This window comes from Sciurus carolinensis, chromosome 1 (assembly GCF_902686445.1).
Source record: "Sciurus carolinensis chromosome 1, mSciCar1.2, whole genome shotgun sequence".
Classification (NCBI taxonomy): Eukaryota; Metazoa; Chordata; class Mammalia; order Rodentia; family Sciuridae; genus Sciurus; species Sciurus carolinensis.
Genome location: NC_062213.1, coordinates 121,084,212 through 121,087,601, shown reverse-complemented (window position 1 = coordinate 121,087,601; position 3,390 = coordinate 121,084,212). Strand labels below are relative to the sequence as shown.

At 43.7% G+C, this 3,390-nt stretch overlaps 1 pseudogene; it reads left to right on the top strand.

Annotated features, from left to right (window-relative positions):
* Positions 1 to 1,286: 1,286 nt before the first annotated feature.
* On the top strand, positions 1,287 to 2,224 carry LOC124993067 (UPF0561 protein C2orf68 homolog; annotated as a pseudogene).
* Positions 2,225 to 3,390: the final 1,166 nt, after the last annotated feature.

Genomic DNA, 3,390 nt, shown 5'->3' with positions numbered 1-3,390 from the left:
ACAAGTCAAAATAGTTAATACTTTTTCCTTTTAAAATACTTCTAATGAAAAATATTTCTTAACTCTTATGATCAAGAGATTTTTATATTTTATTTTAAGATGAAAATATTGCTTCAACAACCTATATCAAAATATAGCTCCTACTTTGTACTTCAAAAAATATCTTGAGTACTCAAAATGAATGTAGAGAAATTTTGGAAAGATTTTTGTGACTTTTCTTTTTAGCTAGATATTGCTAAAATATAATCACTGATATCATTTTGCTAAAAATCATCCATATTTGTTCACTGAAATTATATTAATGCTTCATGTTCTTGGTTGACTTATATTTGAAAAAATAATTTCCAGACAAAAATCAGTATTAGCATACAGATAGAATTGAATATTATATCAATAGTGATTGACTAAGTTGATATGTTGCACACTTGCCTCATTTTAGATTAGTTTTGTATTTTTGTCTTGGACGTAGAAAATGTAAAATAGCATTTCAATCTTCCAATCCATTTAAGCTGAGAAGAAAGTCATAATCTAATGAAAAATAATAAAGGCTTTGAGGTTGAAATATGATTGACATATGGCTAAATTGTGTTTCAGTTGTAAAGGCAGGCCAATAGCAATAAAACAATGTTAACTCAGTTGGTATCTTCAGACTCCCTTTGTCCACATTTAATTGATTTTAGAGCTAAGACTACAAAAGAAAAGAAGGTCACTCTGTATGTCTATATGGATTTCCACTGACATTTCCCTATTGTATTATCTAAAGTACATTTGATGTGAAATAAAAATGTGACCTAAAGCAAGTGTACCTAATTTGTTAAAGTATTTCTAGTAGTGGAAAATAAATTCTGAAACTTTGTATTTCATTACAATTTAGGAAAAGAATATATGTATATGCACATGTATAATGAAATGATCAATAATACATAGCAAAATGGAATGGAAGCCTATTTTAGATATTAGAAAATAGATTACAAATATTTATAAGAGCAGAAAAGCAGAATTTTAAAAGTTAAAGGAATCTTTGCAACATGTAAAAAATAGATAATATGTACAGAGAGTTGTTAAACAAGGAAGGTTTTAGAAATTTAGAAAACTCATATACATGTGAGCTTCTAAATGTTCAGGAAAAACATACCTATATAGAATATACTAAGTTTTTGTTTAACACTTAAATTAGTAGGTCATAAATTATATGATTCTTTTATTTCTGAACTATGAAAAAGAGTAGTGAATCCATATCAATTTAAAAAATTTCAGGGGCGAGGGCTGCCGCGAGGTCGCGGCGGGGCGGCGGCGGCTCCGCACCGCGGGCTCCAGATGGAGGCGGCGCCGGACCCCGGACCAGGGCTCTGCTGCAAGCCCGGCGGGCGACTGGACATGAGCCACGGCTTGGTGCACCACATCCGACGGAACCAGATCGCTCGGGACGACTACGACAAGAAGGTGAAGCAGGCCAGGGAGAAGGCGAGGAGGCGGCACACGCCCGCGCCCACGCGGCCGCGCAAGCCCGACCTGCAGGTGTACCTGCCACTGCGCGGAGATGAGACTGTGAGGAGTCCGGTGAAAGCAGCAGTAGTGGTGGCTCCGAGCTGGAGCCTTCTGGCCACCAGCTCTTCTGCTTAGAAAACGAGGCGGACAATGGAGGTCACGTCAGTTATCGTGTATCAGGTACGCCTCATGGAAACAGCTGCAGCCTGAAGGTCCCGGGCTGTGGTAGAAATCACTGCCAGAGCCGGCGCCACTGTTTGCCTCAGGGCCAGTGCGAAGACTGCCCCACATGACAGCACAGAACTGCCAGGCGGTGCTCGAGAGCACAACTCAGTCCTGCCTCAGTGACTGTCAGCGGGGAGAACAGGGAGGACTGTGACCCCCGTTTAGAATCACTACTGCAGGGGACACCTGAGAAATGACAGGCACTGCCCAGAAGCCTTGAGCCAAATGGAGTTCTGTGAGAGTGTTGCCTGGGGACAGGGAAGGTTGGTTGCCTTTCTGAAAGAAACCAGACCCTGAGCTTCCTGACTCTTCTTCCACGTAGGACGATGACCCAGGAAGGGTGAGTGAGGAAGTGTCAGCACACACGCCTCTGGATCTACCCATGCGAGAGGCCCTCAAGTTGTGTATCCAGGAGGAGATTGCAAAGCGCCAGAGCCGACTCTGGACTCTGACCAGGTTGAAGTCGTTCTCTCCAGGCGAGAATCACTGCACTCGTAAGAATTCCGACTAGTGAGCCCACCCCTGGTTTGGGGATGCCAGAACTTGTCTGTCTGATCTTGAGACCCTTATGAGCTGCTGCATCCACAAGGGTGTTGCAGGGCTACACTTAGCCCGCCTCCCTTGCAGAGATTCTTGTCTCTTGGCCCATTTGCCTGGCCTACTCTTGGAATTTTTTGAGAATTTTGTTTAGATAATCTGGTGCTCTGGAAGCAGAGACCTCAGGGAGAGCCAGGGTTTATAAAGACTTTTGCCAATATGCTGCTGTCTCACTGAGGTCATACACCTGGCCAGCCACTCCGTGAGCCGTGTTTGTTGCTTTACAGTTCTTTTCTTTCATGTTTCTGCTCAGTTTCCACCCATAGTTTCCTAGGCCCCTCTCTGCCCCCCTTTTAGGTTTTTCTCTTTTCTTCATCTTTTTGCCTTAGATGGAATCCATCAGTTCCTTCCACCCTACCCCTTGATGTGACTGTGCACCTCCTCAGCTAAGGATTTGGAGGTGGTATCTGCTTTTCTATCAAGTTCTCCAAGTTTTTCTGGCATCAGTAATATGGGAGAGATTGCTTTGGTTTTGAGGACTGTCTCCTTGCCCTTGCATGATTTCTTCCACATTCCTCCCATGCTCCACTGCTTTGCACTGTCTAGATGGGACACCTAGGAAGAAAATGCTGGAGTTAAACTCCTAGGGTATCTCACAGTGAAACCTGCTTGGCGTGGGCTAAGCAATCCCAGCTTTTGATCCATCCCCAGCTGTGAATAGACTAAAGGGAAATTGTCAAGACAAGCTATTAAGTCCAGAACAGTTTTGAACATATGTGCAAAGTGAAAGCATTAGTTTGGAGCCCCAGTTGAGAAGAAGTAAATGAGCCCCCCTTGCCTGCCCCATGCTTTTTCCTTTCCTACCTCCAAAGAATATGTAACTGAGTATGTCTGAGATTCCTGTAGATCCCAGGAATAGCACCTAGAGAATTTTTATTTTTCAGAATGGTCCCAGGAATCAAATCCAGGTCCTCTTGCAAGCTAGACAGCACTCTACTGCAGAGGTACATCCTAACACAGGGTTGGACTGAGAGGACGGGGTGCCACTCAGTGGTAGGTGACTGCCTCCCTGCACAGGCTCTGGGATTAGTCCCCAGCACCACACTGGGAGTGGGGGTGTGGTGGCACGGCTAAGATCTG